The sequence below is a fragment of the Arachis stenosperma genome, chromosome 3 (genome assembly GCF_014773155.1).
Source record: "Arachis stenosperma cultivar V10309 chromosome 3, arast.V10309.gnm1.PFL2, whole genome shotgun sequence".
Lineage (NCBI taxonomy): Eukaryota > Viridiplantae > Streptophyta > Magnoliopsida > Fabales > Fabaceae > Arachis > Arachis stenosperma.
The window spans coordinates 147,002,016-147,015,032 of NC_080379.1; positions in this window are offsets into that span (position 1 = coordinate 147,002,016).

Here is a 13,017-nt window from a genome sequence, read left to right on the forward strand (position 1 = left end):
TATTAAATACCAACATAAAGATTTATCAATCATCAAATGCATTGTTATCAAGAGGATTAGAATTATTCGAAATAGGAGGATTAGGATTAGCAGACAAGTTATTGTACACAGATGCATTGTTCTCAACAATTATTTTTTGATTAATACTATCATCCATAACTGAAATTAATAAATCATTCACAAAATTATAAACAACAATAACACAGCTAGAAATAAAAAATTATCATTCAGCACCAAACAAGACATTCCACAGCAAAACCACCATTAACAACAGCATTCAGCAACAAAAATTAGTATTTAGCAACAAAGTGTCATCAATCAAATCCATATCATCTTATCGAAATACAATCTCAAAAGTTAAATAGTAAAAAGACATATCTAAATATTAAAAACTAACATGAAGATTTATCAATCATCAAAATTCGTAAATTAGAAGAACCTTGTGATTGACTATTATTTAAATTAGCTGGATTAGGATTAGCAGAATCATTTGAATTAGGAGGATTGGCAGATGAATTATTACTCAAACAAGCATTATCAACAATTGATTCTTGATTAATACTTCCATCCATAACCAAAATCAATAAATCATAATCCAAATTAAAAACAGCAACAAAACAGCCAAAAATCAAATAATCATTTATAAGACCATAGAACAGAATCAGTGACAAATCCATTACTCAATTTCAAAATCAGTAACATATTAGAAATCAATCACTAACTTCAGAGTTCAGATTCACAAATCCCTAACTTCAGAAATTGCATATTTGAGTAATTTAAAATTTCAGAATTCAGACCACTAACTTTGACTGAGAGAAAGACAACGCCGTTGAAATGAGAAGAACGACGACGGCGAGATGAGAAGGACTACGACGGCGAGACCACGGCTTGCAGCTCGAACTCGAACAAGAAGATGACACAACTACGTGCTGAGCTGGGAATTTTGGTCAAGAACAGGGAGAAGGAGGAGGCGCCTCCGATGGACGGTGACGGCAGATCCGTAGAAGAGGCTAGGTTTTTGGGTTGGAGGCTAAGATTGTGGCTGGAGAGGGATTGGGAGACATTGTTTGAAGCGTGATTGGGACTAGGGCTAGCACGAACGAATTTGGAGGGAGGGGTGAAGTGTGAGTGTGTGACTCGGGCATGGGGTTTGGCCATTTTCGAGTTCCCTTTATATACAAATAGGGTTACATTGTATTTTACCCAATGTATATATTATTAAGATAATATATTTATACTAATAATTATAACAATATAATAAAAATATACTAGTATTACCTTAATATAATAAAAATAGTATTACCCTATAAGTTTATTATATTATGGTTAATAAATAACCCTAATAATAAGATTATATAACTAGGGTATACCCTAATAATATAGGTAATGTTATATATTAATCATAATATATTATATCCTAATTATATAAGATATATATTAGTGTATTATCTAAATTAACTAGTTAAATTATTATAATATATACATATTAATTAAATATATTAATATAATCTAATTGCCTAATTAATATAGGTTATTAAATTATATTTATTAATTATTTATCAAAATATATAGGTAATATTGGTATATCATTAACCAATATAATTATATAATATATAACCTATGACTAATATTAGGGTAATATATAACCTATTAATAGTTAAGTAATATAAACTAATATATAACTAATATAGGTAAGCTTATATTGTTAGGGATATATATTAGGTAATTAATATATTAAGATATATAACATAATTATATAAGATAATAATAGATATATCATTAGTTATCATATATAGGTAATTAAGTTATTTATATGTAACCTATAAATATATTAACAATATACTTAATATCCTAATTAATTACCTATAGGGATATATGTTAGGGTATATAACATAACCTACATATTAATATATAACTATATAACCTATACTAATATTATACGCTATTAAGTTAATACTATATTTATATATTTCTATATATAACCTAAATAATATTTTATCCTATTATTATTAATTATATAAATTATTAATATATAAACTATTATTAGGTAATAAGTTATACACCCTAATTTGTATATATACTGTTCATACTCTGGGTCAAGCAGTTCGACCCGAGATGTTTAGCGACAAGCCGACCGACCTCTTCAGGTCGGACTATCCGACCTCTTCTCAAAGAGCTCGGCTAATGCCCGACCTCTTCTCAAAGAGCTCGGCCAAATTGCCAAAGGAGCCCAAAGCAGGCCCAAAACGAAGGAACACAGCACAATCTAAAGGCAGCTAAAGCCCAAAAAGATAAAGGCGGTTCCGCTAAAGATAAGATGACTTCACTCAAAGATAAGATAAGATAAGATAAGATAACTATCTTATCTCCAGAGAGGTCACTCCTCACCATTATAAATACACTGGAGTACCCAGGTATAACTCATACACTGATTTTACTCAATACCTGTTTAATACCCTTGCTAACTTAAGCATCGGAGTCCCTTGCAGGTACCCCCCATCCTTCGGTGACAAGGGATCAGCAGCATTCTCAGTTCCACAAGTCGGACACACCAGCTCCGGCTGCTACACACCTACCGGACACGTCGGCTCCGACCAGCACAGAAGATCTCGTCCGAGATCGACCTACAGTTTTAGGTAACCCTCGGAACATTGGCGCCGTTGCCGGGGAACCTGGAAGTCATCCCATCACCATGGCGGATGACTATGACAACGACCACGATTCAGATCTAGAGGATAGAACGCCGCACAAAAACGCGGACACTACACCAAAGGATACTCCTCAACTCAACAACGAAAAGAATTCTCCAAACATGAGAGCCATGGAAGCACTTCAAGACCGTCCGAAACAACTTGAAAAAGAAGCCCTACATCAACGAGAGGCTGAGAAAGACCTACAAAGGAAAATAATGCGACGCCAAGAATTGGAGGACAAACTCCTAAAACTCAAAGCAGATTTCAAGACCAAAGCTAATCGATCCTCTCATGAGGATAGCCCCTGCAAGGACCAATATCCATTCACCAAAGAAGATCATGAAAGCTAAAGGTCCCAAAGGACTTCAAAACTCTAGACATGACTCCGTACAAACGGCACATCAGATCCAAGCCATCATCTTAGCAATTTCAGAAGTAGGATGTATCTCACGGAGGCTTCAGATGCAATCCGTTATTCTCCATCCAAAAAGATAAGGCTAAACACGCCCCAAGTCTATCAGGGATCAAGCAAGGAGATCGGGAAAGTCTTCTCAACTACATGAAAAGATTCAACAAAGCATGTTTGGACATACAAAGTCTGCCAACTGAAGCAGCCATTATGGGTTTCATCAATGGCCTACGAGAGGGACCTTTTAGTCACTCTATATCAAAGAAACATCCCACATCTCTGAACGAGGTGCAAGAACGAGACGATAAGTACATCAACATGGAGGAAAACTCTCGACTAGGAGAGATCTCAAAAACCGAACATTCCTACTCCTCTCGGGATAAGGATAAAGAGTCCAAGAAAAAAGAAGATCAACATGGAGAGAAGTCTAGAAAATACCACAATTGCACCCCTTCGGGTGTCTCTTGTGGATGTCTACCGAGAAATATGCAACACTGAGAAGATCCCACCACCTCGCCCAATCCAAAACCAAAGAGGTCGGACGCGTTGAAGGTCCACCTCACACCAAAGAGGTCGGACGCGTTGAAGGTCCACCTCGCATCAAAGAGGTCGAACGCGTTGAAGGTCCACCTCGCACCCAAGAGGTCAGACGCGTTGAAGGTCCACCTCGCACCAAAGAGGTCGGATGCGTTGAAGGTCCACCTCGCACCAAAGAGGTCAGACGAGTTGAAGGTCTACCTCACACCAAAGAGGTCGGACAAAGTTGAAGGTCCATCTCACACCAAAGTGGTCGGACAAGTTGAGGGTCCACCTCACACCAAAGAGGTCGGACAAGTCAAACGTCTCACACCAAAGAGGTCGGACAAGTCAAACGTCTCACACCAAAGAGGTCAAATGAGTTGAACGTCCACCTCACACCCCTGAAAGACATGTTCATAGAGGATTTGCAGGAGGAGGGATGTCTAAATCATCTCGCAAAGGACACCTCAAAGAAGTATATTAAGGAAGGGAGAGAGGTTTAAATAGGACAACGGGGTGCAAACAAGCCTTCCGAGATTTTGAAAATTCTTGGGGCAACCACCCATTCTTACCCAACCAAGGGAAAGTGAAAAGCTCATATTATACCTCGTAGTGGGAAGTCGAGCAACAGCCTCATCACTAGTTAAAGAAAACAAAAGTTGGCAACAACCCGTCTACTTTATCATCAAGGCTCTACAAGGGGCCGAACTAAACTATCAAAAGATAGAAAAGTTTGCATACGCCCTCATACTCTCTTCTCGACAACTCCGCCCATATTTTCAAGCTCACACTATCAGAGTTCGGACCAACCAGCCCATAGAAGGCATCCTACAGAAAACAAACATAGCAGGAAGAATCCTACAGTGGGCAGTCAATTTATCCAAAATCGATCTTCGACATAAAGCTCAGACAGCCATCAAATTACAGTATCTGGCCGACTTTATTACAGAGTACACTGACACCCCGGGAAATCCTACAAAATGGAAACTCTACATGGACGACTCTTCAAATAAAACCGGGAGAGGTGCAGGTGTAATTATAGAAAGCGATCAGGGAAGGCAAATCAAGCTAAATAACCAAGCTGAATACGAGGCACTACTGACTGGTTTAAGGCTAGCTAAGAAGGTAAGAGCTTACCATGTCCAGTGATTCACAAGTAGTCACCTCACAAATAGAAAGGAGCAACCAAGCTAAGGATCCCACTATGAAAAAATATCTCGGGTAATTTGGGGGACCCTGGACAAAACCAGAGAACAGATCGGACAATTCGGGGGACCCTGGACAAAAACAGAAAACAACTCGGACATTTCGGGGAATATGAAGTCCGACACATTCCTCGGGAGCATAATGCCCGAGCTGATACATTTTTAAAATTAGCCAACACCAAACCAGGGGGCAATAACAGAAGCCTCATCCAGGCTACATTACAAGACCATAACAAGGAAGGAAAACAAACCCTCTCCTCAGAGTCCGGTGACACCAACTCATAATTCTTCTCCTCATCCCTATCCCTACAAATTCTACGGAACCTCCTAAGTCGCACACAGTACTCAGGGTCAGCCACAGTAACACGCATTAAAACTATGGAATCCAGTCAATCAGACATGCCGTCAGAGATCTTAGTAGACATCTCAGCAATATTTTTTCAAGAAGACATAGGTCAACCATGGGGTTATTACCAAACAACTTGGACAAATAAGGAAACAACTCGGACAATAACAGCAAAACATCATATATTAGATACAGCAGTAAAAGAGAAATCCCAGGACTCACATGAAAGTCCAGGGGCACCCTTTGGAGGCAACAACAGGGCAAGAACACAGAGAAGAGAAGCCGACAATCTATACCCAAACAGTCCGAACACCTCTCAAACAAAAGGTCAGAACAAAAGCTAGAACTTTTGTACAAAAGGAGTCAGGCAACGATGAAAAGAAATAGGAACAGCAGCCAAATCCTAAGCAAAGCACACTTTCTCCTCAAAGGCGAATACGCAAACTTTTTGCAGAAAGAACCAAAGTTCTTCAGATGAAAAAAGGAGCTTGGGCTGAAGATCTCCCATAAGTCCTATGGGCATATTGGACAACTCCACACTTCAACACAGGGGAATCACCCTTCCGGTTGACTCGCGGAGTGGAGGCAATGATCCCAGTAGAGATCGAAGAAGGATCCCCCAGAATGATCCTCTACAATAAAGAGGTCAACTCCCAAATCCAAAGGAAAAAAGCTCGACCTACTCCCAGAAGTCCGAGAAATAGCTCAGATCAGGGAAGAAGCATTAAAACGTTGCATGGCTTTAAGGTACAAACGAAAGGTAGTGCAGAGAAGTTTCGCCAATAATGGCCTCATCCCAATCCGAAATGATATCGGAACAAGTCGACCGGGAGAGGGAAAGCTAGAAGCTAATTGGAAAGGACCCTGCCAAGTCACGGAAGTACTGGGGAAAGGTCACCACAAAGTGTCCGACCTCGAGGGGCGAGAGCTACCAAGGTCATGGCATGCCTGCAAAAGGCGCCAGGCCGAGATCTAAAAGATTGCCCGACCTAGAAGGATAAGCACTAACATGTACACATTCTTATTCATATCTTCATTTTATTGTTTAAAAGTTCGCAGATTCCCTAAAAAGTTTTCTACCAAGATGTCCGATCACGACAGGTTGGCAAGGTGAAAACCAAATTCACCACCCGATTACGACAAAGGTCGGCAAGGTGAAAACCAAATTCACCGCCCGATCATGACAAAGTCGACGAGATGAAAACCAAATTCATCGTCTAATTTCAAAGCGACAGGTCGGCAAGGTGAAAACCAACTTCACCGCCCGACCACGATGAAAACCGAATTCATCGTTTGATTTTGACAAAGGTCGACAAAGTGAAAATAAAAATTCACTGCTCAACCAAGACGCATTAATCTAAAGCATTCATCGTTTGATTATAAAGCAACAGATTGACAAAAAGTGAAGAACAGATTCACTGTACGATCTCGATAGGAATGATCATCCGACAAAGGTGAAAACGCGATTCACCTAAAGGACGATCAAACCGGGACAGAAACCACCATCTACAAATTGGCAAAGATGAACACAGAATAATGCAAGAAGTTATCGAAAGTGATCCCAAAAAGAACCTGACGAGGTCTTATGGATTGCTATATAATAACTTAAAAAGATTGGCCGACACTAAAAAATCGGACCAAGTCAACCCAAGTTATCAGCAAATCCCTGGAAAGAGGTCTGACCAACCCTATTAAAGAGAAATTGCTATAACTTAGAAGAGATCGACCTAGCGAAGTTGGTCTCCTACAAGACAAGTTATAAAAGTAATCCCTGAAAGAGACCTAACAAAGGTCCAAGAAAGAGGATTACAAAAATAACTTAGAAGAGATCGACCTAACAAAGTCGGTCTCCTACAAGACAAGTTATAAAAGTAATCCCTGAAAGAGACCTAACAAAGGTCCAAGAAAGAGGATTACAAAAATAACTTAGAAGAGATCGACCTAACGAAGTCGGTCTCCTACAAGAAAAAGTTACAAAGGTAATCCCTGAAAGAGACCTGAACAAGGTCCAAGAAAGAGGATTACCAAGTAACTCGACAAAGCCCGACATGATGAAGTCGGCCTAAGAAAAAGTTACAAAGGTAATCCTTGAAAGAGACCTGAACAAGGTCCAAGAAAGATGATTACCAAGTAACTCGACAAGGGACCAACAAGAAGAAGTCGGACCAACGAAAGCTACAGCTTGGACCGACAAGAAGAAGTCAGACCAACAAAAGCTACAGCTTGGACCGACAAGAGAAAGTCGGACCAACAAAAGCTAAAGAAGGATCGACAAAAGAAGTCAGCCCAAGCCGACCAAAAGCGACAGAGTTATAAAAAGTAAACCTAAGGGATTACTAAAAAAAAAACTCAAGATGAAAGGCGTGTGCTAGAGGAGATACAGCTCTACCCAAAAAGCCACGGCTCCACGACAAGGCTATCAAAATTGTTCAGACTAACTAAAAAGTGTTTTACGGGAACACTAAAAAGATGTCGGATAAGTTAGCCCCAAGGACCACCTCGACCAAGCAGAAAGGGGACAAAATCAGAAGTGATCAAAAGAGGTCGGACAACAAAGTACCGACACTCTACAAAGATTTACAAAAAGGGACAAAAACATCTCGCAAATGGCCAGAGGAAGGCCAGGAATGCTTTGCTAAAAGGTACGAAGTCTTGAAAAAAGACACTACTTAAAAGGCGAAGGCACAAATCAAAACGGCGCTAAAAAGTCATCCAAACAAACTGTAAAAAGGTTCCCCATCGGAACAATACCTAAAAAGTTGTTGGATTATGACTAAAAAGCCCGAATAGCAAAGACAAACAAGTCAGAAGAAGGCTGAAAAGTCTCCTCAACAAAGTAAAAGGGGCAATACCAGACTCGCACAAGGAGAAACTACTCAAAGATCGACCAAAGTCAGGATGCTTGAGCACGACTTCCCCGAAGAGATCGAAACTCTGAAAGCACGGTCTCACGGAAAAAGTCCAAACTCAAGCAGGGGCAAAGTCATACAGGTCAACGTCAGCTAAAGAAGAGGCGCAAGTACGACTTCAAAAAAGAACAAGCCAAAAGGTTGGGAAACAACTTAAGGCTCAAATGTGCTTAGCAAAAAGGGATACAACTCCACTCAAAGAAGGCACAATCTCAAACAGGGCTTGATAAACCACTATTTTATGGTTTATCTTGTACTTAATTGAGTAGATTTTATCAACTCTTTACCCACTTATTCATATTATTCGCATGGTTTTACATTCGCCTTCCTAATTATGTGCTTTGATTGAAAACATGTTTCTTCGGACTTATATTTGCTAATATTAATCCTCTCTTATTATCATTAGATGCCTTGATATGTGTGTTAAGTGATTTCAGAGATTAAAAGGTAGGAATAACTCAGAGGATGGAAAGGAAGCATGCAAAAGTGGAAGGAATACAAGAAGTTGGAGAAACTGCTAAGCTGTCCAACCTGACCTCTTCGCACTCAAACGGCTATAACTTTAGCTACAGAGGTCCAAATGACGCGATTCCAGTTGCGTTGAAAAGATAACGTCCGGGGCTTCGATTTGATATATAATTTATCATAGTGGCCGTACATATAGGCGACGCGAACACGTCATCCATGCGGACGCGTCGCATCTGCGAAAATCAGCATGGCAGATTTCGTGAATAGCGAATCCTGGCTATTTCTGGCCCAGTTTCAAGCCCATAAAATACAAATTAAAGGCTGCAAAGTGGAGGAATGAGAGGAACACTTCAGATACATTCATAATTCACTTTTTACGATTTTAGATGTAGTTTTTAGAGAGAGAGGTTCTCTCCTCTCTCTTAGGATTAGGATTTAGGACTTCTCTTAGTTTTAGAAGTGACTCTCAATCACAGGTTCTTTATTTTTAATTATTTTTCCAATTTAATTTATGAACTCTTTCATGTTATGATTTTCTTTGAATTAATATTTTTTGAGGTATTTCAGTTATTATTGTTTTCTTTTATTTACATGATTATTGCTTCACATCTGAAGGCATTTTTATTCCAGCAGTTTCAATTTCCTTTCCTTTTGGCTTTGGTTGAATAATTGGTGACTCTAGAGTTATCAAACTCATTGTTGATTGAAAATTAGATTTCTTCATTTCATTAATTCATATTCCAATAACTCTGGCCTTTCCCAAGGAAAGACTAGGACTTGAGGAATCAGAATTAATTTATCCACTTAACTTACCTTCATAGTTAGAGGTTAACAAAGTGGGAGAAAAATCCAATTCTCATCACAATTGATAAGGATAACTAGGATAGGACCTCCAGTCTTTATACCTTGCCAAGAGTTTATTTTACAGTCATTCATTTACTTTTATTGCTTTGAAAATATACCTGTGCCCATTGCCCAACTAACCTTTTACCTTAATCCAAAACCCCAAACACAATTTTTCATAACCAATAATAAGAACATACCTCCCTACAATTCCTTGAGAAGACGACCCGAGGTTTAAATACTCGGTTAACAATTTTTAAAGGAGTTTGTTACTTGTGACAACCAAAACGTTTGCACGAAGTGATTTCTGTTAGTTTAGAAGTTATATCTACAACGCGAATATTTTTAATAATTCTTTACTAGCAAAAATCTCAACGTCAAAATGGCGCCGTTGCCGGAGAATTGCAAACGTGTGCCTTATTATTGGTTATTGTAAATATTTTTCAAAAATAAAAAATAAAAAAATATTTTTCTTTTACTTGTTTATTTGTTTTCTCTTTTCCCCCTTATTTCTGATAACTACTATGAATTCTCACCCTTCTCGCTTTGAGTTTGGTTCTAACTTTGTTGAAGGAAATAGAAACCACAGCAGGAATATGCATCAAGGCCAGACCAATCAAGGATAGATGGAGCCAAGAGGATCTAATCAACCCTTTAGGCAACAACACCCTCCAAGATATCATGGACAACGACCATTCTACAATGCATACCCAGCTGAAAGATATGGTGGACAACCTTGTAACTACGAACAAGTCCCACCCCGTGCCTATATACCATCCTCTCAACATAACTTTGAATCGCCATACTCACGAGCCCCTTTCCACCATTCACCTCCATATGACCCTAATCCTTATTCACCACACCAACCACCATATGAACCATACACAAAACCACCACCTCAATATACACCATCTCCTTATCATTATCAAGATGAACCACTTTCCTACCATGAACCCTTTCTCCCAACAAATGAACCCTCTTATCCACCCCAAATCTCCTTGGAGAAAGTAATTGGTGATCTAAACTCTACTATACGAGCTCTTGCCGCCCAAATCGGACCACCAAATACCTTCAACAATCAACCCTCTAACTCTAGTGCACTTCTTTTTCAACCACAGAATGATCTCTCCACCCCATCACCACTATCCATGGAAGAGCACCAACATCCATCAATCCAAGAGCAACATGATCCCACTGATACTATTGACATAGAACAAGAGAGAAGGGATCATCTTCACGAATCCATACTTCATAAGGAGCTAGAGGAGGCACTAAGGGTGAAGGTAGTAGACACCCTTGAAGTTGACAGCGCGGTTGAAGAACTAGTGAAAAAAGACAACAAGGAGGATTTTATACTTAAAGGTAAAGAAATAGTTGGAAGGAAAATCATTGAGTACGAATATGATTGCATACTTAAATACCTGGATCAAGAAAGAAATCGATTACCTTTCCAACGTTTGGACATTCAAAGAACCCCCATGGTTTCATGTGGGAAATCTACTGAAGAATGTAGCAGGAAGGAGAAATTAGGCACTCATGTGGATAGTGAACAGCACAATTTGATATTGGAACAAGTGGAGGAAGCCGGAATTATTGAAGAAGAAGAGGAGGCAGTGGTTGAAGACTTAGGAGATGCTGAACCTCCATGGGAAAGTCAAGTTATAGAGCATCATTCAAAGACGTTTGAAGCTGATGTTGAGGAGGGTGTACTACCTCCAAAGCATATCATGGTTGAAGACTTTGAAGGAGACGATCAAGAGATGGATTCAATCATTAATGAATTCTTATCTACATTTGAATCCTCTCCCATTGGACTTGACATGGAGATTACAGAAGAAGAAGCACAACCTCCTTTGCCCTTGGTGAACACTGAAGAAGAGATTGAATTGGAAGAAATCCACCAAGAGGACGAGGTTGATATTGAAGAAGATTGCCAAGAGGTGGAAGATGTCGAAGAAGAGCACAAGGGAGTGGAGCTTGCACGTTCATTAGAAACACCTCCCCCTAAGTCGCCATCATCCTTCACAACATTCAAGTGGGTAAAATTCATATCCCTTAGCTTTCTAATTCCACTTGAATATGGGCTACTGGAGACGGATGGTCAACTTAGAGCTCTTTTTGACATTAAGAGTAAGCGGAAGATGGCTAGTGGTAAGAATTGTCCTGCAAGGTTCATTATGGTTGGAAGCTCAAAATTTAAACACAAAGGTTGGTATAGAACTCAATTGAATGGGTCTAGGAAGTTGTTTGGACGCTTCAGTGAGAATTCTAAAGCTGAACCACCCGGATGGAATCATGATAATCAACTTGAAGACGGGTGCAGAAACAAGATTTGGGATCCCGGAGGATATTGGAATTGCAAACATTGGTGGAGATTCCTGGATCAGTACAAGCATAAGCCACCATGACAAGGAGCTCGCCAAATGTCCAACTTAAGGACTTTAACTAAAAGTGCTAGGTGGGAGACAACCCACCATGGTATGATCGTCCCTTTTCAGTTTTAATTCTAGTATGTTTTGTTTGTTTTTGAATTTTTTTATTGAACCTGGAATCATGCATAGCATTCATATTAAGCATTGCACTCTGCATACTGCATAATCATAATAAAAAAAATAATAAAAAAAACGCACGCGACACGGCAGCGTCGCTGACGCGTCCACGTCACAAGTGCGTTAGGAGAAAAGAAAAGTGAACAGAGAGTCACGCGAAAGCGTGGCTGGAGGCGTGCCTTTGGCACAATTTGACCCACGCAACCGCGTCACTGACGCGTCCGCGTCACATGGGAACCACGCCTCCCACGCGTCCGCGTCACCCATGCGGTCGCGTGACCTGGTAATCGACGTATAAGGGGTGCATGGCCGAAAGTTGTGCTGGAGTAAGGCTGGACTGGCGCTAGACGCACAAGCCTTACCACGCGAACGCATGCCCCACGCGTCCGCGTCATCCTCCAATCTTGGCCACCCACGCGATCGCGTCAACTATGCGACCGCATCACCCTAAAAATTGGCAAAAAGAGTTTCAAACAGAGAGTTGCGTGAACGCGAGGCTACACTTGCGCCAATCGCACAAATCAGGCCACGCGTTTGCATGCCCCACGCATCCGCGTCGCCTGAGCTTATTGCGCCCCACGCGGCCGCGTCACCCACGCGACCGCGTCGCCAGCATCGCACAACCTATCTAGATCAGTGCCAATTTTCTTATCTTTTCTTTTCTAATCCTAATTTTTTCTATCTTTTCTTATTCTATCTTCCTCCTCTCTTATTTACTTCTTCTTCCCTTCTTTCCCTTCTCATTCTTCTTATCTTTCATTTTCTTTTACTCAATTGCATACCTTCATTCATTACATTATTTTCATTGGTGTTAAACTTTCTTATTCAACTGTTACAACTTTTCTGGTATTATCTGGTGTTTAGTGACTTGTTTACACTGTTGGACAATATTATTTAAATCAATGCTATTCTTTTATGATATTTGTATTCTTTTTTGCATTAAGATGAGCTTATACTGTCTTTCATTACCCACACTCTCCCTAATTGTTGCAATATTTTGCACCACTAGTATGCCATGTGCTTCTATTATTTCCTCACTTGCATGTTGTAGCTACCATGTAATTGAGACCTCTATT